Source organism: Rhamphochromis longiceps, linkage group LG5 (genome assembly GCF_057381845.1).
Source record: "Rhamphochromis longiceps isolate RC_006_pf linkage group LG5, R_longiceps_female_GT1.1, whole genome shotgun sequence".
In the NCBI taxonomy this organism is placed as follows: Eukaryota; Metazoa; Chordata; class Actinopteri; order Cichliformes; family Cichlidae; genus Rhamphochromis; species Rhamphochromis longiceps.
Window position 1 is genome coordinate 39,903,521 of NC_140561.1, and position 24,249 is coordinate 39,927,769.

The following is a 24,249-nucleotide window of genomic DNA, read 5'->3' on the forward strand; positions in this document are numbered from 1 at the left end:
TAAATAAACGCTGGTCTTGCAGCTTGTTGCACTGGACTTACTGCATTTATTTACAGTCAAAGATCAGAAATTCCACCTGTGTTGCAATGATTCAGCTGCCTGTAAGAAATTATTTTCATATAGAGCAACCTGGAAAACATGAATGTCTGATGCATGAATGTGAAAATGTCCATCTAGGTTTATACGCTCACCTCTGGCCACAAACTAGTGACCAAAACAATAAGATCCTGGATACAGGGAGTGGAAATGAGCTTCCTCTATAGGATGTCTAGGCTCTCCCGGATATCTTTAGCGATAGGGTCAGGCGGTCATTTGCATGGGACTTGGAGCAGAGCTGCTATTCCTCCATGTTGAAAGGCGCCCAGTTTGGGTGTCTGACTGGGATGTGTCATAGCAGAGGTGTTTGGGTCACGTTCAGTTGGGAGGAAACTGCAGAGCAGACCCGGACATGCTGGAGAGATTATGTCTCTCAGCTACTACTGGGAATGCCTTGGTGTCCCCTCTGGAAGAACTGGAGGAGTTGGTTGGGAAGTGGGAGGTCTGGGCCTCTGCTGTGGGTGAGTGGATAGATTTACCATTTTTTACTGTTTCTGTCATGAAGTAATTTCCAAAACTGTACAAAAATAAAGTGTGTCAACATTTTCAGTGTGCAGAGATGTCCTGTAGAGTGAGTGAGGCTGTAGCCAAATGTTCCCTGCTGCTATTGTCGCTGTTGGAATTTCACCCTTTAACACGTGCTATCATTGAAACAGGACGCGTTTAAACCGGTCAGTATTTTCACTGCCTAAATCTGCCCAATCAGCCAGCGTGAAATAAAAGGTGAAAGTCTACAACTTCATTGTACGAGACCTGTGTCCTCTGTCAAAGTCCTGTGATTCTCCCGTCTCCTAATACCGACTGAAACGAGCCTGCACATCAGAAAACGACTAAAGAGGTATCCTGTGGCCTGAAGTATGATGACAGGTCATTACCAAACATCTCTGTGGGACATTGTCAGCTCGGACTTGTCTTATATCATAGGAGCTTTAACACATTATTGTTAGTCTTGCATGTTCATAAAAAAGTAAAAGAAAGATGGATTTTTGTATCACGACTGGCGATGATTCCTGGTTTGGAGTTCAGTTACTTGTGGTCTGTTTCAGTCTCTGTAGCCTTAAATCAGACCTCAGGTGGAAAGGTGAACATCAAAGCCACGGACAGTGGACAAGAAAGGTGAAGAAGAGAGTGCGGGCAGGGTGGAGTGGGTGGAGATAAGTGTCAGGGCGGATTTGTAGCAGCAGCATAGACGGTAGTGAGACCTGCTGTGATGCTCGGTTTGGAGACGGTGACACCGACAGAACGACAGGAGGCCAAGCTGGAGATGCTAAGATCTTCACTGTGAGTGAGCAGGATGGACAGGATTAGGGGACAGCAGAGGGACAGCACAAAGTTAGATAGGGAAGGCAGAGATGTTTTGGACACGTGCAGAGGAGGGAGAGGAAGGAGCATAGAGGATGAAGATGGAGCTGCCAAGGAGGAGGAAAAGATGAAGGCCTCAGGGGGGGTTCATGGATGTAGTGAAGGAAGAAGCAAGGATAGGTTAAGACAAAGTCACATGATCCACTGTGGCGAACCCTAAAGGGAGCTGAAAGAAGAAGAGGATGATGTATGACTAACAGTGAGAAGCAGCCAATGGGAGCAAGGCACTTCATTCAGTGGATAACACAGACCTGAATGAGGCACTGTGTAGCTCTAACCTGTCTTTTTGCAGCACAGTCACTGTTTTTAACACATGTGAACGTCGAGTTTGTCAGGAAACGCCGAAGGCTCAAAATCCAGGAGCCGCCTGGTGATTGGACGAATGAGTTCATAGTTTCTCCTGTAGTTATTCGACCACATAAAATTTCATAATTTGTTGTGTTTCTGATATCAGGAAGACAAAATGTGCTCATGAGAACAGATTTTTGCTTTCCTCTTTCAGCGCATGTTTTGGAAAAGTTGAGAGTAAATTAGACTCAGTGTCACCATCAAAAAGACAAAGTCCCAGTTCATCAGTCAGGTAAGGAGGATGCCATCTGATACAGCTACAATAAAGACATACTCATTTCATGGCAGTCCCACTTACAGATGCATACTCTGGATAAGATGGGTACACTTTAATTTTAAAAACCATTATAAAACTACAGCTTCCTTGTTATTCTCCCATTTTCTATAGTGAAATCCTCCAGGGAGGAAGTAGCACAGTGAGGCACTGTCTGAATCCAACGTTGTATTTAAATAAGTGCTCTTCCTCTGCGTGTGTGTGTGCACTCATCTTTGAAAGCCCGTGCGAGCGTCAGCCTGCTCTACTTTCCTCTGCTGTCCCTGTTAATTTGCCTCTCTGAGACCTCGGTCGTAAGTCAAGTCCTTCATCTACACATGCCGGGCGGTTGCATATTACAGGTTTGAGCCATCTTACCAAACCGTCTCATCCTAGAAAGAAAAAAATAGCTTACTCAGCTCAGATCAGTGATGTCACCTTTCATTTGCCCTTGTTTCCACCTGGCGCCACAGTTGCCTCGCGCTGCCTCTTACAGGAATGGATGGGTGTCAGGTTGCACATCTCACTGATTGTGAGCTTAGCGGTCACAGTTGAGTCAGCTAACAGTTTGGATCAGCGACTCATCGCTCATCCAGGAGCACGGCCCTTCAAAATAAAGGCTAAGGCTTTAAAAAGACATGGAGCACTCGGTGATAAATTATTAACAGCTGTGTTTTAGGTTGTGTCTAATGAATACAGCGGCCCTTTCACCTGAAGCCTCTTACACTGGTGTCCCTGATCTTAGAAGGATGGCGACCTGTGAATCAATACTGAGGGTAAAGTGCTTCTGTCAAAACATGCAGCAGTCCCTCTTTCATCCCGAATGAAGTCTGACTGGCTCCACCCTGAAGTCGCCACATCTGTGGTCGTTTCCGTTTCACACATACATTACAGCCCAAAAACTGTGACTGCAGAGGGGGGCTTGAATGTTCAGCAAACACAGTACAGTAAAGCATCCCCTGCTTGTTACTGCATACATCCGTGGAATATCAGAACATGCTAATAATAGTCGCTGTCAGTCACAGAACACGTGCCACTGCTGTTTGCGATGGATTTGCTCAGACATGCCAGGACCGTCTCAATCTGTATCCACAGGGGTGTTTTTGGATGCGAGGGGTTAGGTGGAGTTCAGGTGAAGAAGTTCAATCACCTCGAGGTCTTGTTGAGTGGAGGCCAGGGTGGGGTGGGTGACTGACAGGTGGATGAGTGCATCACTACAGACGCTGTGCAGGTCTGTAGTGGTTAAAAAAAAACAAAAGAGCCCGAAGGCGATGCTGTCAGTTTGCTTGTCGATTCAATTTAGTTCCCTCACAAACACCCTTGAACTGTGGGGAGGAATAAAATACAGATGTAGAGGAAAGAGGCAGTGAGAGGAGCTCAGCGTAGGACCACTGCTCCTTTCAGATGAGGTGGTTTGGGCATCTGTCTTGGATGCCTCCTTGTTGCAGGTTTTTTGTGCCCAAAAGGAAGAAAACGCATATTTTTTCCAGACTTTAGTCACACAGATATGTAAACGGAGTCATTTAGTGCCGTCTGAAAAGGATACAATGCAAACACTCACAGGTAATTTCATCAACCACGTTTTTAGGGAACGTCTGAAACCAGCAGCACGAAACATCGACTCAGTAACCGCCTTCATTATCTTTAATAGAGACCGAGCTGACTTTCACGAGGCTGTTTGATAAGAGCTTTCCTCTTTAATGGATCTGACTCACAATGCCCTTTTCCCCTTCAGCCCATAAAGATTTTGGAGGAGCATTAAGTTAAAAGAATGAAAATGATGCTATAAATACTGAAAGTTCTTATTTTCGATAACTTGTACTGCTTGTGTTGTTTTGAATGTCACACACTAACTGAGGCCGACGCAGCTGTAATTACGTCGCGCTGGCAAAGTGACTCGCAACATAACTGCTGGTAAAGTTTGAAGGAAAGTGCAGTTCAATTTATCGCTGCCATATGGAAGTTTTGTAACTCGTCTGATTACATTTCAAAGTGCTCGAAAGGCCAGTGAGCCAGAAAAGTGACGCCAATAAATACTTTTGTGGAACTGCAGTTCCCCAGAGAAAGCTCTTGGACAAGCCTGCGAAATACTGATTCCTCAAAGATTGTGCTGAAATTAAATCCGAGAGTTACATTTTCCAAAACTATACAAACACAGCGACGGCTTGGAAATAGCTCCCGCAGTTGCCTTTCAATAAATTAAAATCTACCAGAGCTAAAGAAAAAAGCCAGAAACTGTGATGGGATGATGTTCACCTCTTAAGAAGTTACAGAATCATCTTTGTGTGTCTGCCGTGCACTCACACACCTGCACAAGCTGAAGAACCTTGGTGTGGTGTTGTAACTGGGCAAAAGGATGATTTAACACAAACCGGTGGACACAAAGATTTTGTGTCTGAAGTCTTGATGATAAATGCAGAAAGTCAAATCATAAAGCGGATGCACGACCACGATCGGGGCTTCGTCTTTCAGTAAACATACTTTTTAACATTATTATTGAATGATTTTTCAAAATAAAAGATCCCAACGGACAAAGTGAACCGGGCCCACAGTTTTCAATCTACGTACATGAACCCATGACGTGACAAACATGCACATAACATTGCATGTTCTGTACACACATGCAGTAGCTCAGATTAAAGTAAGCCGGAGTACTGCAACACGCAGCCTGCAGCGAGGCAGCAGACGCAGAGCGACTCAGCTGTCCTCTGAATGAGCACGGAGAGGTGGACACACTTCCCAACATCACGCGAGCCTAGACGACCTCGCGATGGAGACGGCGAGGACATCTGTGAGCAGCAGTGGCTGTGTGCGTCTGAAACATCACATCAGCACGATCAAGGTGCAGTTGTGTGATCTAAATACAGAATAGGGATAACAGAGACGAATAATCCAGCATTGGGGTTCTGGCACAAAGCAAACACTGACAAGAAAATCAAAGTTTCCTCCTCTGTGCCGTCAATGTTTCTGTTCAGCTTTTGCCTCTTTAATAGGCGAGATCAACAGTTAACATGAAACAAGAGGAAGCAGGGATGAAGTCAGATATGGATACTGAGGCAAAGTTTGACTCGTGTCACCGCTGCTATCAAAACACAAAAAACTATTTTAATTCTCAGAATGAGCAGCTGCATCATCATCTCAGGGATTTACAGCAATATAGGCTATGCTGTCAAATCTCATCTTCAGTGCTGCTTACACAATATGTTAACTACTGCAGGTACAAATTGTTCACACGAGAATTTGGAAAATAATCCTACGCTTTTTTAACACCTCTGTCGCCGCACTGGCAGCTTTTCCAGCTAATCTGACCGCAGTGTTTCCAGCATGCAGGGAAGGAAGCCTGATATATGGAGTCAATTAGTAACAGCTGGGTAACACTCACAGCTTATCATGCAAGTTACTTTTCTAATGATGTCTAATTATTTCAGCACCCACACTGGAGCTTGAGAAGCACTGAACTAAATGACTTTCAGTGTTGAAAATGATTTCTAGGTTAAACTTAATGTGTTTTTACTCTGTTATAGCATGAATTCATATTTTTATATTATATAATGAATATGGTTAATAGACTGGTTCTTATATATAGCGCTTTTCTAATAGTACGGAGCATTTTATACAACATGCCACATACACAAAAATACATTTTCCATGCTTTAACATTCACACACACGCCACATCGGGGAGCAACTTGGGATTAGTATCGTGTCCAAGGATCAAACCGCTAACCTTCCAATCAGAAGATGATCTGCTCTACCTCCTGAGCTACAGCCACCACAAAATAATGGCACGTTTATAGAAACATGGTCCCTCCCAAAGCAAACTTTAAAAATACTTACAGGAAATGCTGGTCTTACAGTATGAAGTACACAGTCTACACTGCACAGTCCTAACTGCAGTGGAATGGTTGGAAAGCTTAAGTAAGAGCAGAATGTGATGAGGGCGGGACAGACGACAGCCAAGGAGGGAAACTGACAAAGACAGGAAATGAAACTAATTAACAAAATAAAAGCAGTGATTAGACTTTAAAGAGTTTATGTAACCGTTGTGTTCCTGCGTTGTGTCGGTAAAAAGAAAGGCCTCAAAGTAAATGACCTGCCCGCTCCAGCTCCTACAACCAAATACAAACCGCAGGTAGGGCTGCCACGATTGGTCGACTAGTCACGATTACGTAGACTATCAAAATCGTCGACGACTGATTTAATAGTCGACGCGTCGTTTGAAGCTTTGTAAGATCCCAAAAGACGCAGGAATAAGTAGCAGGATTTAAGAGTGTAATAACGGACTGAAACAGAAGATGGCAGCACTGCATGTACAAGGATGCCAGCTGCCGTTAAACCCCGAAGAAGAAGAAGCTGTGTCCCAGAATTCATAGCGCGGCCCAGCTCAGTTTCCAACAATGGCGGCAGCTAGTTAGTTCTAATATTACTCTTATTATTCTTTCTGGGTCACAAAATAAACGTTTCACATATTTTCAGGCGAGAATGTAGCTGTGTAAACCTCAAATATCTGCTCAGTTTATCAGGACACCGCATATTTTCAAAAGCGCTCCGACGTTTTCGGAGACGTCTGTTACCCACTAGCTCGATAGCTAGCCGGGGGCTAGGCTAACTAGAGCCGTGAGAACACCGGACTCCGGCAAATCGTTTTCAAACCCACCGCCGTCTTTCGCTACTCAGGTTAAACATGATATATGAGTCACTTAGATAACTTAAAATGTTATTGTTTGGCTTTTTTTTTGTATTTTATTTGTTCCTGAGTAAATCGGTTTGGCTGAGATTAAAGTTATAGTTTTTACACAGCTGAATAAACGTCAAGCAGACAGCTGATTATCAGAAGTGTGAGATGCTCCAGAATTTACTCCGGTGTCCTGTTATATTTTAGATAGCAAGGAGTTTATTAAACTTCACCGAAACAATCTGCAAATTTCATTAAAATTTAATAAACTATCATCTTGTCTTTATTTTTAGTTAGCACAGACCTGAAACACTTAAAGCTGTAAGATAATGATAGTTATATAAGAGCAGATGCTGCTGGTGCAATAAGCTGTACTGATTGGTCGACTAATCGCAAAAATGATCGGTGACTAGTCGACTAACAAAATAATCGTTTGTGGCAGCCCTAACCGCAGGTTAGAGGGTTAGCTCAACCCACCACAACTTCCAAACTAGCAAGAATTATCTATTCATGCTAGCATAGACTGTGCCTATAACACATATGTGGCACACATGTACTACATATTCACAGCATCTAGTAAAGACAGGCATAATGATGACAGTAGCTGAACTAAAAACACACAATCGGAAAACATCAGGGTGGCTAAACATACAGTATATGTGTGTTTTACAGTGTTGGGAAAGAAATGACACCGACCTCTCCCACGGGGGAAGTGTAGAAACGGGGAGAGGCTCAAGCTAACAAGAACTGTTAGCTAATTATAACAATCTGTAATTTATGACGCGGTTATACTTACAGATCAGAAGCACCAGCACTGAAATTCAAAATGCCATCACGCAAATGCAGAGTAAACGTCTCATGCAGGCACATGTCTGTTTCTATTTTCTGACCACAGCCCCCCGAAACACTTCTGCTTTATTATTTATAAATCTGCGATTGTGCTAAATGAATGCAAAGCGACTCACTGCTCAGGTGCTTTTTTTACTGTTCCACGATTATACAGCATCGACACACAGACGCAGGAGAAAAAACACAGAAGTGGAGAATCCACAGAAGAAAATATCAAATAACAAACTGCAAATCATGATCCGATCTTTGACTCTGCAACGTAAATGACTGAACCTGCCACTCATTCCTGCAGCTGCTTTTAGGGGGACTTTACTTCAGTTACACAGATAGTGTGATGGTTGCCTTGCAAGTTATTGTATATTGTAGAATCATTCTGTGATGTCATTCATACTGTGGACACGGTATTGTAATACCCACCTCTCTGAAGCTGAGTTCACACTGGACGCATTCGCTGTGACGCAGACACACTCGCCAAAGAGAGTCGAAATATCAAGAGTTTCATTTCCTGGTTAAATAACGTAATCAATAATAATAAACTGAATGTTTTTGTTATAAAAGATGAGAAGTTGATGAAATGTTATTTTTCTTTTTTTTTCTTTTTTTCTTTTTTTTTTTTTATGCGACATTACGTGATGGCAGAGCTTCAGTTCATCCTTTGTCATTTTTTTTTTTTTTTTTTAATAAATAGGACAGGGGGAATGAATGAGAGAGAGAGGGGGAGAGAAAGAAAGAAAACCAAAGGGGAGAAGAGACGGTGAGAAGGGGGGGGAAGAGAGAGAGAAAAAAAAAACTCCTGGGTCACCTGTATGGAGAAAAAACAAACAAAAAAACAAACAAACAAAAACAAACAGAGGAGACAGCAAACAACAAAGAGCAACATAATAATAGAGAAAACAAAGCACCATCACAATAAACTAGCTAGTCATAGATATCAGTATTTACTAAGTAATAAACGATATTGTGCAGCACGCAAGATAGACAGCGCACAGTGTGCTTTGAGGCAGCAGCCAAGAAAGCTTTAGTCCGCGTCTGTGAATACCCATGTGTGCATACCTGTGTGGATCAGCATGCTTGCATTCCAAAGGTTTCTCCATGTAATGATCTGCTAGGGAGTGTGGGGGGGCCACAGCCCCGTCCTCCAGGGTGTGAAGCGGGTATGGAGGAGATCAAAACTCCAGACATCCAGAGGCCCCCAGAACACAAGAGACCATGGAAGACCAACAGAGGGGCAGCCGCGCCACTGTTCCAGTAAGAGCTGAGGAGAGTCCCAGATGAGGGCTCGCCCAGCAGCCGCGGAGCAGAAGTCAGGGGGAGTTGCAGTGACGCGCCCGTGAGCTCCGCCGGCCCCCAGCTGCGCCTGAGTGACCGAGCCCTAGGCCGAGAGGCCGGGGGCACCCCACCTCCAAAGGGGCCCGAGCGAGCCCCAGGCCCCAGGCCCCGACAAGCGGCCGCCAAGGAGTGAGCCGGTGTGCACCCGGACGCCCACCCCCAGACACAAAGAACCACCAACACACCGACACCTGAGGGAGTCCGCCACCGGCAGGGGAAGTGGTGGTGGGTGGAGATAGGCCTCCAAACCTTGGAGGGCCTGAGGTGTCCCCAGAGAGGTGGCGTCTGATACCCAACCTGACATATAGACACAGACATACAGGCACACACAGACACAAACATCCATTCCCACCCTCATGCTCTCATATGCACTCACTCCACACTCAACCAACGTGGAGACAGACATAAAGAGACGCTGTACACACGATCACACTCCCCAAGCGTACTCTACAAACCGGGTCTAGGTACCCTTGCCCCTGGAGGGGGGAATTGCACCCAGACCCAGGTGGTGTTACCCTTTTCCCTGCGGTGGGGAGAGGCAGACCACCCCGACTCCGCAGCAGCAGGGAGGCCCCACACCCCAGACCGCAGTCGAAATGTTATTTTTCATTATGATTTCAGCTTTAGGCAATTATGAAACGAGATAATTGAGATGAAAATGATGGCTGTGCTGCATTTCATTACAAAGCGATTTGCACTCATCCTGTCGTGTCTGCACGTCACTTTTCCTGCTCGCTGCTGGAATCCTGCACGCCTAAAAGCACAAAGTCACCAGGCTGCTGCATGTTTAGCTCAGTTCATAGTATTTTTAAAATTAAACTGCAGTTCACTGAACCTGCCCTTAGATCTTTTCAGGGGGAAAAAGTCTTGATAAACACATTAAGTTAGAGTTCTGCAGCCTGCAGGAGTCACCAATATTGCCTGAGCTTAATTAGTGCATTTCTCTTATGAATCCTGGCTTTTTTGCCTTTTTTAATCCTGTTATACCAACATAAAATAAACGTATCATTAAAAATAAAAAGGTTATCTTGCAGAAGGGTTTTAAAGTGTGGAGGAAAGGATGAGCCTCACAGCGGAAAGCAAATGATGCCTTTAAGTGTGTTAATCTCCAGAAAAGCAGCTGACAGTGATCAGACGCATAAGAACACAAACACACCCACATCAACACAAAGATGCTGAGGGTGTGTGCGCATACTCTCAGTACAACGCTCAGTAAGCCCCACACAAACAAACACACACACCACTGCCAGATGTGCTCGGCCTAATCAGGTCAACGTAAATGTCCATCAGCTAGAATCAGAGGGAGGGGCTGGGGGGGGGATTGGGCAGGAGGACACGGGGGAGTTGGAAAATGTGATGGGGTCAGAAAGCAGGAGAGAAAGTGACGGAGTGTGGGTCAGACTGGAGAATTAAGATGGAGTGAGAGTGAAATAAGCAATTATGCAAAGGCTGAAGAACACAGTGTTAAAACATTTAAATGGAGGTCTATAATTTATGATAATTAATGTTAATTCTGACCCCGTCTTGCAGGCTGCTCTCCTACGCACTCGTTCACGCTCTCCTCAACACGCTCTGCACTGATAACTCCATCTGTTGCAACTCAGGAGTGAGACGTGCATCAACTTTGGAGGGACGAGTGAGGCGCCATCAATCATGTTTGCTGACCCTCTGCATTAGCGTCACATTAGCCTCGTGTTCAGAACGAGGGGGAAAATAATTCTGCTTTGATTTCTGGGATGCCAGTTTTACTCGTGGAGATGCACTCACATCTTGGTTCAGCATGTATAATCTCAGTGCCAATTAGCAGAGAGGTGATGTTAGATTACTGCGAGTCAATAAAACAGAGCCAGCAGCTGCTGTTTGCCCATCTGTGTTTTACTTTTTGGACATGGCGCTCGGCACGATTATGCATACAGGCCAGAAGAGTCATATTTTAATCCAAACCACGACCTTTTTGTGAACCACTCCTAAAGTAGTGCCTCACCCCATCACTGAGGGAAATCGAGTTAAGAAACGTGTAACCAAGTGAACATCTGACTATAATGCAGTCTATTGTGATGCCTGGCTGTCAGCTGGTATCGGTCACTCCCACCTCATCATTTATCAACAAGCAGGGTTACTGCTTACTGTAAACAAGTCGTTTTAATACTATGAAGATCAAACGGGGAAGAAAAAATGATGAATCATTTCTCAGGTTTACAGAACCTTTAACATTTGCTTCAGTGTTTGATCTTCACATGCAGTTAGTTTGAAAGACGTTCAGCTGATTTCTGATACCAACATTTGTGGAGGTGTATTTCGGTTTGAGCTGATTAAACACTGATCGCTGTTTTATTTCCTCATTTTTAAGGTTGTATTCAAAGTAATAATTATCCAAATTTAATGTACTTTGACAAATTTATGTCACACAAAAGGAAATTTGACTTATTTGCCTGTTGATGATGGGTGACGGTTATTTTGGCTGTTGGGTCAAAAAGTCACTTTCGCTGCATCCATGTGTTTAATAAAAATATCTTGTTTCTAAGCGGCCCGTCCACCAGCAGGCTCGATCTAACATAAACCCATTAAACCCACACACTGTGAAAGCTGTGGGCTCCAGAGCAGCACCCTGACCTCTGACTTGTTCCCAGTCCTTTCCTCACCCCCAACCACTCAGTGAGGCCCATTACCAGCCCATTATAGTAATTCAATGGGATGCTGCCTGCGTGGTGGCCTGCAGGGCACACATAGAAAAGCACATTAAGGCAAACACAAACCTCCAGCTGTGGCTGTTTACACATGCATGGAGACTGCAGTGTGGGGGTATATTTACATTAATTAGACTAAGGGCAGCAGATGTAAAGACAATTGTTTAGCAGGACAGAAAATTTGGACTCGTATTCCCACTTTCAGAACTCTTTTTGTAATAAACTCCCAAATCGGAAAAAAGGTGGAGATTCAAATCAGGTTTGGACAGTTTACCCAAACCCACTGAGCTTCTCTCAAAGGGAAAAGATCCAACCTGTCCTTGATATGATCTGATGAGTTGGTTTTGATCCTGCTTTTGCTTTGCCAACTTGCTTCTAATCACATTTTTTGCTACCACTGTGTGACTACATGTGCACAGCCAATAACCTGCGAATGAGCACCAAACACAGAGCAGCAGAACTCTCACAATAATCCATTTCTCCACAATATGCACAGAACAAAGCTTATTACTAGAATCCAGCCATTTTATTCCCCTTATCTGAGGGTTGGGCTCCCCAGACGTCCTTTTACCCATGCCAGTGTTCTCAGCCCAAATGAGATGCCCAGCCTCTGCAGTCGGCAGAGGAGCACAGACATCTTTCCAGATGTGCTCCTCACACATTACTTATCAGCTCCCAGTCTTCCTATGGCGCAAGCTCACTGTATCCTCAACCTCACTCGGACGCTGTCCAGAATTCCCGGTCATATGTGAGGCTGGAATGTAGGTGAAATGACCAACATGCTGACGTCACGCCAATCTCTGTTTCACGCTCCAGCATTTGACCTGCAGACTTCTATGATGCTGAAAAATGCACAATGGATGAGAAATTCATTCAACAGAAAATGTAACGTTGTGACAAAAGGACCCAGACCATATTTTATAATACAAACATTTGTATTTGACAGTGATACTGGATAATTACCCTTAAAAACATCACGAGAGTTAGTTTTAGAAAGAAGAAAGAGGTTTGTGAAGGATGTGAAGAAACCACTGCAGTGCTGCTTCCTTCTCAAATCAAAGCCAATATTTGTCTTCAGTTCTGTGCAATAAGAAATGTGCTGAAATATGCTGCTGTTTCTTTTGATTTCATCAGCGATGTCTCTGAGGTCCAATTCTGTCTTTGTTACTGCTGAACAAACACAGAGGCAAACACTGCAAATGCTCACTCACTCACTCGTGCTACGTGCATGCTCAGTCTGCGCACTAACACAAACACATTCACCCCGAATTCACACAGCAAAGAATGGCCAAGCATGCATCCAAATCATGTGACTGAGTGAGCAGGCAGTGGGGTGGGAGGGGATGAGCTTTAATGGGTTAAAGTGAAAAGAGCTCCAAGCCTGGGAGGTTTTCAGATTTCCTGCTCACAGCTTTCAGAGGAGGAAACGCTTCATACAAAAACATCATGTCAGCCATTCATTTTATTTTGCCTTTTTTCTCAGCGATGTGAATATTTTATAGCAACACTTCACAACAACTGTCATCTACAAGTGCTTTATACCGTACAGCAGGGGTGTCAAACGCAATCGCACAGGGGGCCAAAACCCAAGGCACACTTTAGGTCGAGGACCAAACAAGATAAATATTTATTGAACACACTAAAACATGTTTTTTAAACATAAATATGAATAAAAACAGACAGGAATATTATTCCAGATTAAATAAACTTAAAAAAATAAACTTTAACTTTAAATATTTTGCTCCTGATAAAAATATATCCTGTCAAAATTATGCAAGTTAGAAATATGAACATGCTGCCAAAAACCCCAGAAAAAATAAATGACAGCAAACACAAGGTTGGAGCCGCATGTAGACGGAGCTGTGCATTGCTGCAGGAGTGGAGCTAATAAACCGTGCGGGCCATTCACTGTCGTACTTTCCCCGAGTGCATCATTACACTGCAGCTCCATCTGAATCTGCACAGGTGCAGCTCAGCTGACTTGGTTCAGCATTACTCGGCAGCAGGGGAAGTGAGGCAGGCTGCACTGGTGCATTTGTGACAGCTTCACTTGAAACGCCTTCACCGCATCGTACATGTCCATGAACTGACAGGTTTCCTTGCTGAGCTCAAAAACTCTGTTGAGAACTTTTCCCCAACTCAGCCAGCGGAGCTCTGCATGAAGGAATGTCGACAAACTCTGAATCTATTTCCCACATAAAAGACTGAAACTGACGGTGATTTAAACTTTTAGCTCAGATAAAATGTACGGTCTGCCTTACAGTGATCACTCCATTTTTAGGACTTCACCACACAGCGTTTCCTGGTGTGTGATGCAGTGATGTGCTGTTCACTCACCGGTACAGTTCTCCTGCATCTTTACTCGCATCCTGCGGACTAGTCCGCTTTTTTCACCGCACAACTCCGGCGCTCCATCTGTTGTAAGTCCAACAAGTTTGTCCCAGGACAGTTTCGTGTCGGTTACACTTTGACATACGTTTTAAAAAATGTCTTTTCCTGTCGTTGTCCCGTGCATCGATTTAATGTCCAATATTTCCTCTCCACAGACGAAGATGGTCAGCTGTGCAATGTCCATCATGTCTGTACTTTCATCCACAGCAAGAGAGTATGCAATGAAGTTTTGTCTGGACACAAGACGTCGCACAGCTTCATCCTGCAGCTCTTCAGAGTGGTACCGGGCTCATTTGGCTCCTCTGCTACAATAAAACTTGCTTTCACAACAGCTTCACTTTGTGTCTCGTAGTGCCGTCTTATATTAAATTCCTTCATTACAGCCACATTAGCTCCACTAATAAGACGCACGGCTTTACCAGCATGTCTGTAAACATATATTCAGTCACCCACTGGCGCTGGCCATGCATAACAATAATAGTACATCTGTATAAAATGATCTCGCGGGCCGGATATAAATGTACGCCGGGCCGGATGTGGCCCGCGGGCCTTGACTTTGACACATGTGCCGTACAGTAAAGATCTTTAATATCACAGGGAGAACAAAGTAAGCAAGCATAGAGGAAGATACAGTTGTTGTAAAATCGAGAATGTAAAACTGCATCAAGATCCAACAACAATCTTATTTTTCTTTAAATATAATAAAGGGGATGTTTTATTTCTTGTGCGTACTGGAATCTCACGAGCTACACTAGGATGTAAAACCAGTTACAGTATTTGCATGATTTATGAGCCTTCACTCACTCTATTCTATTTTCAACTCCATGTCTTTATTCTTGAACTCTAGTAAAGTACCGCTGCTTGATTCGTTGCCATATTTGTTAAAATGCATCTTATCCTGGCCTCTGCAGCCCTTCAGTTCATCCACTCCCTTAGCTCCTCCCACTTTAAGCCAACTTTCTTCTGATTGGTCTGAATATAAAACGAGTGTGGATCTGTTGGGCATTCCACCCAGCGACGTGCTTGAGGTAACCACATCAGCGATATCTTCTCTCAATGACATAACTTTAAGATATGAGACGATTAAAAGACAAGCTGCACAAAATTTTAGGAACTTAACTGACATGAAATTAGGCCATACCTGTGATTTCATTCTTCCAATTTAAAGGCTCCAATTATGATCAGCTTTTCCATAAAAGCAACACAAAAAAACCAAATTTTCTCTCAGGTGTGACCACCTGTCACCCTACTTACAGTGAGAGCTGCAGCCAAATGAAGGACATCCAGTCAAAATTGGGAGAAGCACTTTTCCTCTTAACACTAATAAAAGCCGCTCTACACTAAAATTAATTAGGGTGAACCTTCCATCCTTTATGAATGAAATGAAAAAAAAAACATCTTTGTTCTAAGAATCGATGCTAATTGAAAGTGACATGAAACTCAACCCCAATCTGATAACGGCTGAATAAACTGTGCAGATCAGAAAGCTGAGCCTGATGGACGGAGCGCGGGAACGATGACATCTAAAAATAGCATTTCTATGTGAAATATTCATTAGACAAAGTGGGAGATGGATGGATAGAAGGGAGGGGGTGGGGGGAAAATACAGGTTTAGAAGAAATAAGAGGTTTGCAGAGACTGAGAGCAAGAAATGATGTAAGACCTCTGACGTTTTGGAAGAGCTAAAAAATATGTTGGAAAACTGAAAGGAAACCGATAATTAGGTCATGGCGTCTGCCCCCCAGCCTGTGGTGTCACAAACATTTGTGTCCTCTCCATGCAGAGGGGGAATGACGCTCAGAGCAGAGCACACTCAGAAAATCACCAAAACACACAGGAAATCTTCCCTCAGCAACTCAGGAGTAAATACGGACATGGAATAAATGAGGGGTGTTAAACTTTCTTCACCTCGGTGCCTGAATAAGTAATTGTTTTTCTCACCTTGGGGTCTGGCCTCATTAAAAAGTAGCCCCGGCTTTGTATGTGGAGACACTGTCGAGCCTGAATCACTGCACAGAAAGCCGGAGGATGCAGGGTGGTACAGTAGGAGCCGGGTCCAAAAGGGAGTTTTCATAAAATCAAAAGCAAACTCATAAAAGTTATATTTGTCTTTTTTGACTTTGAATTGTTGTCTTTCTTTTTAGGCTTTTTGTGTGGTGATGTTTTCACTTGCTGTAAAAATGTACTTTGTGCTCAGTGAAGCTTCTGATTTCGATTCTCTCGTTTCATCCATGGAGCTCACAGACCACAAGTTAAACACAATAAGAAGGTTCAACACAAGCAGCCATCATCCAATCAAAACTACAAGATATATATATATTAGGGGCGCAACGATACACAAAATTCACGGTTCAATATTTTTTCGATACAAAAAAATGTTCATGCCTTTTTAATTTGTCATTTATTAAAATTATAAATATATATTTTAACTCAAAAGTACAGTTTTTAAATTGAATGTTGCTGAAACAACAAAGTAATAAAATAATAAATAAATCTGATTGAGAAATCACTCATCTTTGGAAAAGAGAGTTTATTACAGAGAAATGGCTCTTTCCAAAATAAAAGCTCTACTATACGCTTCTTCTGGGCTATATTCTCAGCAGCATATTAAACATGTCAGGTCCCCATAAGGAGAATCCTGTGCTAACGGCTGTCTAAATGACTCGGGTAAAGTTTGTAGCATGCTGCTTGTTTTTTTTCTGCTTCCACTTGTCTTTGCACTAGGATGCTGTCGGCGTAAATGTGCAGTCATATTCGTTGTGTTCCCACTAGTGCTGTCAGCGTTAATCTGAAATGACGTTAACGCCACAACACGGCAAATCTCCGTTAACGAGCTAACTGCGTTAACGCACTAGCTCCCACCCATGTAATTGAGCATTGCGTGGCACATCCGACATCCTGTTTTACTTTAGTCCATGACGCGCTTACCTTCAGGGTCATACTTCACATGAAGACCAAAATAGTTCCAAACGCCAGATCTGAATGAGGGTGGGGGAGGTCCAATTTGCCATGTTGCAAGGAGCTTAGCTTCTGTCTCGCTAGCTTGCACTGCGCTCAGTAAATCTGTGTTCGACTACTCCGCCTAGGCTGCACTGTCGAGCGCAGATCCACTGAGTGCTCAACACAGACAGCATCGTCAGAAGGAAAGTTGATAAAATAAATTAAAAATGTTGTATTGTTCGATATATATGCGTACCGAACCGAAAGCACTGTATCGAACGGTTCAATATCGATACGAGTATCGTTGCACTCCTACTATTTATACGTGTTTAAAAAGCTTTAGAAAACCCAAACAACAACACAAAAGCCTGCTTTTCCCACTTGCTCCCTGATGTGTGATTAAAAATAAATTCCCTCATTTACTTCGTGTTCTGCTGTATTTTTCTTTCATTACTCATCGACTTGGCCTCAACAGGTCAAATAAAAACTACTCTGCAAGCAGCCCAGTCTTAAGCTGTAATCAATAAACTTGAAGAGGAGGAGGAATTTGTTGACATTGTGAAAAGTGTAACTCTGTTGAACTTACTTTGGACCAGCTGCAGGACTGCAGAACTATTGACCTTTTTTAAAAGCACTAATCAATAAATCCAGAGACAGACAGGCCGGTGTTGCACTTCCAGAAACTGTGTCCAGAATGGCTGACAACCTCTTTCTATTCACATCAAGGGAAAGTGTGGAGGGCTGAAAAGAGTAAGAAAGAAAGAAACTTCTAAAAGTCAAACTATGAGGATGCAATACATGTTCAGGTCAGACATCAACCTACAACACCTGTAATAAAAATCTAAAAACAATTATGTGGAACATTTTTCTGAAGAATTATTACGTTTATTTTGATTTTATGTACAATTTGCCAATAACACTTCACTACACAATTATGTGTAGTGAAGTGTTTCCATCGTGCTGTTTGCAACTTTTATTAAAACAGTGGTTCTAAAAATGTCCTCCATTAATGGATATCAATCTAAAAACAGTGAAAGGTTGAAAATAAACCAATAAGTTGTGAAGCTCAAGAGAAATCTGAGGATTTTCTGAAGTGTCACTGAAAGTCCAGCCATCTGCTTCTGGATGGGACCTTCAAGACCCTTATTTACAAAATTTCATTTAAACAAATTCCATGAAACAGCCTTGAAAACCAGAATAACTCATTTGGTTGGTAAATTGAGAACAGATAGTTAAACAGAACTTCTGTAATTTCAGGTTTTTGGGAGACATGCAGAAGAAGCCAAAGCCAGGAGCCAGAGGAAATCCACTGAAGGTTTGCTAGTTTAAATTCCAGCTATGGAAACTAAAGAGACACAGAGTCCTCTCTGTCTCTCTCAGGAGCCCTCGCTCAAATCATTTACAAACTGCTTGAGTGGAGCTCCTCAGTGATGAACAGGAGATAGATGTGACTGCACAGAGAATAACAGCATCACAAGAATGTGCCCAGCCTGAAGGATGTTTCACCCAAAATGGATGACAGTGATTCTCAAGAAGAATGACAGAATCATCCTTTTAAAGTCTCAGGAGGCGACTCCAGACAGCGTAGTAACTGAGGTCATGTTATTAGAGTCAAATGGATGGGTCAGCACAGTAAACCACAGATCATGTGACCATTTCCAAACAGCAGTGTTTTTAAGCATCATAAGTGCTTTAAACTTATCAAATATCCTGATATTAGCAAAGTAATCATTTTAACCCAAGCTGTAATCTTTTCCTCATGCTGGCCAATGTGTTGTTGCAAGGAATCCCACACACAATGATGACATTCAAACCAAACCAAAATAAAATTAAGAGCAAAAGAAATACAAAAAATTCAAAGCATTACCAAATGCACAGCAGATACACAGAACATCACGCAGACCTGGTGCCAGCAGAACCGCTAAAATTCAGCAGATTTGTGAGTTCAGGTCCACACATCTGGAACCACCGTCTGAAAAGCTTCATCACCCTGGGTCCTTAGGTGGATACCGTGGGCAGGCTGCACTTTTTTACCTAAACTACTAAGATGACAGTGATTGTAAAGGAGGAGATATGCTACACTGCAGGACTCGACTATGAAATACTGTGTAAGTGAGGCCGTACGTATGTATAAACTGCATTCGGCTCATGACAGTAAATCTGTAAAGTTTGACACGGTCTAGTTACCTGGTGTCATGATGGAAATGCATGGAACTGGCTCCGGAGTGGGAATCAGAACTCCACCAATGGAAACGGGAATAGCAGATGGAACAATCAAGGTCTAGAGATCTGCTTAATTTGGCTGTCAAAGGATAGGAAAGTTATAGAAACTGATATGATGAAGAACAGCAGCCCAAGACTCCCCGAGCTTGGGATGCACAACATCACCTGCTGGTTTGGCAGGCCCTGTTTTTGGGCATGGTTTTTTAAAACCATGTCTCAGGCTTTATTCTACTTTTTGACTCTAATAGGGACCAAAATGAACATAAGTCCTTTTAAAAAAGAATTTAAACTAAGAACTGAGTTCATAAAAATCATCAGAAAAGTGCAAGAATCAAGGAAGCCAAGGGACATTTTCTCAAACTTTTAATAAAACATAAACTTCTTTTTACAGCCAGAGGACTCACATCCTGCTGGTTTTATAAAGTGCAGATTTCAAGCATATGCTGTTTGTAAGACCCAGGAGCTAAATCTGGTATATAAAGTCTATGGCCTTTCTCTGACCAGCAACATTACAGCTTTGGAAAAGATGAACATCTGCAACTTTTCTCTAAATCAGGAGATGATATTTACATGTGCCAACACGTGCACCGGGATGCTTGTGACCGTGTAAACATACCCAGCAATCAGTGACAAAAGAGTCTGATAAAACTACGACCCACTGATGTAGCTGCGTAACTTTGCACTTTAGATAAAAGTTAGTGTGTGTGACTGTCAGAGCTTCTGTGTCGGAGAAACTGGTTTTACTGAAGCAACATGTTTATGTTGTCAGTGATCGGAGCCGCTCGTGGTCCGCCTCTCTGGATGGAGGCTGGGAAGTTGGACCGTTGTTATGGCGATAAGAAACCAGCCTTGCCAGGGTGTCCGCGGAAACTGAACGTAACCATAACAACAACGGAACTCTCCTCTAGAATGCTGCTGTGTTTAAAACCCCTGAGACACACACACACACACACACACACACACACACACACACACACACACACACTGCCTGACTGCCAGCTGGAGATGCAGCCCACATCCAGAGTTTTCTGACACATGGACCACAAATTAAAACTTTATGATTTTATTCTCTTTTAAACTTTTCTTTTCTTTTTTTTTTAATTACCATCCCAGTTCAAAAGATGAGCTGTCCTCTTTGTGCATATAAACTAGACGACAAGCCTGTGCTTTGACATCAACCTAACTCACTTCCCCAAGAGCCAGAACCACGGGGGGTGAGGCAGAGTGGGGAGAAGAGTACAGAGCAGACAAGGGCGGGGTGAGATGGGGGAGATCGTTATCCGGTAACTTTCAAAGCCGTTCCTCAGCTCCAGTTATCTCAGGATGGCAAGAAGTGTGTCACAAATTGTGTGCTAACCTGTTCCAGTAACAGTCGCTCCACCAACACTGAGAATCCTTCTTCTAATTTTACTTTGTGGTGCAGTCGGTGCACCCGTGTTTCCAGCTCCAACTGTGATTTGAGTGGAGGCCAGTGAAGATAGACGTGTGTGTATGGGGGTGTAAGGGATAGACAGAGATGTGGAGATTGTGAATTTTCACATAAAAGCAAATAAAGACAGGAGGGGTTGCAGATGGAAGCAGCAGACTGAGATACGGGGAAAGATACAGAGAGGCAGCATGACGGTGACAGACACCGAGATTAAAGTCTCAAGTCTAAAGAGAATTTGAGAGGAGAGTTTAAAAAAAATCCACAGGGTGTTTCTGTGGGCATAACACGCTCAGTCTGAATCAACACGCACTGATGGCATTAGAATACAGAGGATGTTTAATGGGAGCTTCATTAACACATCTATTGGACTGAAAAGCAGAAGCACATGAAAAGCTAGGGATGCTTTTTTATTGTACACAACATAATCGTGATAATTTAGGTCAGTAAGTGTAACACAAATTCTTAAGTTAACCTTAATATGAAAATGTGTGGTGTGTGTCCACCTCTTTTTCATTTGTTTGTTTATATTTTAATTTCAGATTTCTTTCATACGAGCGATACCTGCTGGCCTGCAGGGCTGGAAGCTTCCATCAAACTCAGGCCGGATGACAGGCCCTCAGCTCAGTCTATGAATTCATGTTTTTGATGCTAATTCTTTATAAGTTTGTCTCTGAAACTTATGGATTTCTGTTTGGGTCTGATGGGTGTATTTTGTCAAGAATAGAAACCACTGGATTGTCTTCTAGTCCTAACACAGTAGTTTTATTGACTAAGCAAGTTTTAATGATAAATAGTAAAGGATTACCACCTCCAACCCTGCAGCCTCTAAATGCACTTTTTACCCTTTAAAAGTGGAAAACATTTGTTTTGTTCATATGGACATGGATGAGGACAGAAGAGACCGCCTCTGCTGGACTACGTTGGAAGATCCGCCATCTTGGCTCAGACTGAACTAAACACTGTGTGTGTGAGAGTTTGGGCTTTTAAGCAGGAAGTAAAACTGTAAAAGGAAAGAGGTGCGCTTGCACTGAAATACACAAAAATACATACTTGTTCAAATACATAAAATACACAGAGGACATAAGTAGAAATCAGCATATCCCCAAAGCATCCACGAACACACACTGCGATGTAAAATATCCTTATTTTGAAGAAATCATTTCAAAATGACTCCGGGACGCAGGAAACGTTAAACACGCTGCTGGGCTCTGAGTAATCCCTCTCTGAGCTCTTTGCTTTTGGCTTCTTCTCTTCAACTGCTGTTCAGTATAAACCAAAATGCATTTTCAAGTTTGTAAGGGCCGCCTTGGTTTTTATTTTGGGTATGAAGCACGACTCATATCGTACACACGAGCTTACTGCTGCGTGTGATGAACTTCCCCGCCTACGTGCGAAAACGCTGCAACCTCTTTATCGTGACTTAACTTTCTGTTTCTCCAGAGGAGGGAGAAAGTACGTGATGGAGGCGAGGATCTCCTCCACCCCCCATCCCTGCTCGACTGGGTGTGTTTCAGCACCACGGACAGCAGCCAGCTGCTCTCAAGCCTCATCATACTTTAATCTTTCAGCCTCCTCACATCGCGTGTGAAGGCTGAGAACAGAAACAGCACTGAGTCCACCTCGCTCACACAAGAGCAGCGCTCGGTATTGTGTGTTAACACTGGCACTGGTCATGTTTAGGCCTAAGGACAGCACCCACCAGAGTTCACAAAAGGTTGGACCAGCACAATTTTCACCTACACAGAGAAGTGTGTCTTAGCAGATCAAGCCATCTGCCTCTCCCTGCAGCAGCCAATTGAATCCAGCCATGCTCACTTCACCCCTCCCAGGGAAACTTGTCCTCTGATAGCATTTTACCTGATGAAACACACACCAGTGTTTTGTTCTTAATGTACGTGTGAACAAATGTAACTGATTTAACCAGTTTAGGCATGCTTAACCTGAACACTCATGTTAGATCAAAGCCTGTAAAACCAGTAAATTGATCTCAAAGGCTTTCTTCCTTTTTGTATTTTGTTGATTTCTGTTAGTTTAGATCATCCACGATCAGCTGATCTCAGGCCAGCTGACATCCCATGACACCCTATCCATCTGATAAATCTTAGTTGGTTTAGCCAGCAACCGACCTCCAAAACAACGCGTTCTCTTCACGCTGCTCCGGTGTCGTGTCTGTTTTCATTAATGGGCCTTGGAAGAAAAAAAGAATCTGCTCTTGATTACAGTTGTAGTCGTTCTGATTAAAATTAAAAACATAAAAGCAAATTAATGACCTGCTTATATGCAGAATGACAGGACTGAATAAAAGCGTCTGTGCTGCACCTTTTATGAAAATGTTACCCACAAAAGACGCAGTTACAATCAATGCAAAACCAGAACACAAGGCTGATGTAATGTGCACTTTAGATGCTGGCAATCATTTTTAAGAACTGCAAAGAACTTTGTAATCAAAAGACCTTTGTTTTATAAGTATTAGTTCTTTGAGTGTTACTTGTTACACACACACACAGTAATAAGCACCTTGCTGAGCGCTGGGTGTGTGCCAGTCGGGGACTGCGGTGATGACTTCACCTTCTGTTTAGCCGACTAGTTGTCAGCTGGAAACAACACAACATTACCAGCTCAGCGTCTCCCTCTCAGTCTGATTACCTCACCGTATCTCCGCTCTGACTCCCCTCTGCCTGTGTTCTCTTTCTCTGCCTCTTTCTAACCCATGAAGTTAGTCGGTATTCATTTGGTGTAATTAGTTACTTATCTTTTATGCAGTTGCAAAGTGCTGCTGGGGTTTGCTACGGGATGCCATTAACTAATTAAGCTGAACTGATTGCAATAGAATACATTTATTTATTGTGTGTATTTATATCACTGTGCTGCATAATCTTTTCCCAGCGCAACATTTTCATGCAGAGAACAGATCAGGAACAAACAACACAAACTGCTTTATTCAGTGTAAACACTGTGATCTACACAAAGTCCCGCCCCATCACCAGATGACGTGAACAGGTGAGAGCAGGTACTTTTATTAATCAAGTACACGTGCATAGTGACCAGTTATCAGTGCGCTGTAGGTAAACAAGCTACGCACATTGAAAGCCATGAGACCTACTGATGTTTGGCGAACGTCTCATGTGCACCAGCAGCTTGGTATTCCATAGAAAGCCTTTGAGATCATCTATAGGCTCTTAAAACTGTCAGCAGTTAGCCCCGGAGAAGCCTGACCTGCTTACGTTTCAGTATCCTGCAAACCACGTGAGACTTCCTACCAGTTTGATGCTTCTGTCCTCTGAGACTTATGTTATAGAAGCCATATGACCAAAGCTATAAATCTGGGTCACAAACATGTGAATGCTGATAAGTGTGCAACTGTTTGACGCTTCCAAAGCTCACGAGCAGCACAGTTCGATGATCATGTAGTAGGCGTTGGTGTTTCTCCACGTGTTCTCATTCTAGGGTGTGAAATATTGTTTTTCTGTCAAATTCTGATGGAAGCTGCGGGTTTCTCACCTGTGTCCCATTTGGGATTTTGTATCTTTTTGACTTTAGCCACGTTTGACTTCAAATGCACATCTTCACAATGGAAAATTATGAAAAACAGGACAAACACAGTGTGTCAGAATGTGTCATCAAGGGTTCCCTTACAAGATCATAAATGTGACGAACTGAGCAACCCA

At 43.1% G+C, this 24,249-nt stretch overlaps 1 protein-coding gene and 1 long non-coding RNA gene across 7 annotated transcripts in view; one reads left to right on the plus strand and one right to left on the minus strand.

The window, feature by feature from the left end:
- LOC146670640 (dedicator of cytokinesis protein 3-like) overlaps positions 1-24,249 on the minus strand; it is a 250,680-nt gene that overhangs the window by 219,373 nt on the left and 7,058 nt on the right. The window lies entirely within an intron of this gene.
- Positions 385-14,412, plus strand: LOC146670641 (uncharacterized). Its single transcript, XR_014911818.1, has 3 exons — positions 385-557; positions 13,880-14,018; positions 14,145-14,412. It is a non-coding gene; the product is annotated as an uncharacterized LOC146670641 (long non-coding RNA).